Genomic DNA, 893 nt, shown 5'->3' on the forward strand with positions numbered 1-893 from the left:
GGGCGGGACGGGCCTCAAGCACAGGGGAGTCGCCTGGCCCTGAGCGCGGGGCAGCCGCCCTTGCGGGGGTCCGGGCCTGCGTGGCGCTGAGTACGGCCCAGGGAAATGCGCTGGGGGGGCCTCCCCTGCGGGCAGGGCCTCCCCCCCTGCAGGCACCCGCCTTTCACCTGGAGAGCACCCAGGGTCTTTGCCAGGGACTTGCTCCTGGGAAGGGCAGATGTGCCCATCACTTGCCACAATAAATACCCTGTCTGGAGACTGCGTCAACGCCTGTTGTTAAAGCAGCTGGTGGCCAGAGTCCAGCTCAGGATATTACAACCCGCTCGGGCGTCTCCTGAGATGGGGGAATTTTCTGTTTTTCTTTTCATTTTATCATCTTTTATCATGAACCAACAGCAAGGACGGTGTCCACAAGTCCCACCAGACAGACACAGACAGACCGCATTTGTATTTAATTCATATTTATGAAAACATTTTCCAGACGTCAGTTCGTAACAAAGTGCACCCGCTGCTGTTCCTGGTGCACCAGCTCCATCGTCTTACGGGGCTGAGGGAAGCTTCTTCCTGCTCCACAGCCGGCTCACCTTCAGCTGCACAGAGCAAGATGAGGGCTGCAACGAGCAGGGCAGCCCCGGGGTAGCAGGCTCGGGCCCTGGGTCTTGTCCCAACACAGGGAGTGGGGCTGGAGGACAGCATGGTGGCAGGGGTGGGGATATATCGTGACTGGGACAAAGTGGGGGTGCGGTTCTGCTTGGGGCAGGGACCTGGTTCTGCCTGCACGGGTTCAGCTTGGAGTAAAGCCATGAAGGACGGTGGTGCCTTGTGCACATCCTGCAGCTGGGGTCAGGCTTGAGCAAATAGGGCTGGGAAGGGCAGGGAGAGGACGGGGGGGG

The sequence above is a fragment of the Egretta garzetta genome, unplaced genomic scaffold, assembly GCF_000687185.1.
Source record: "Egretta garzetta isolate BGI_Z169 unplaced genomic scaffold, ASM68718v1 scaffold100, whole genome shotgun sequence".
Taxonomy (NCBI): domain Eukaryota; kingdom Metazoa; phylum Chordata; class Aves; order Pelecaniformes; family Ardeidae; genus Egretta; species Egretta garzetta.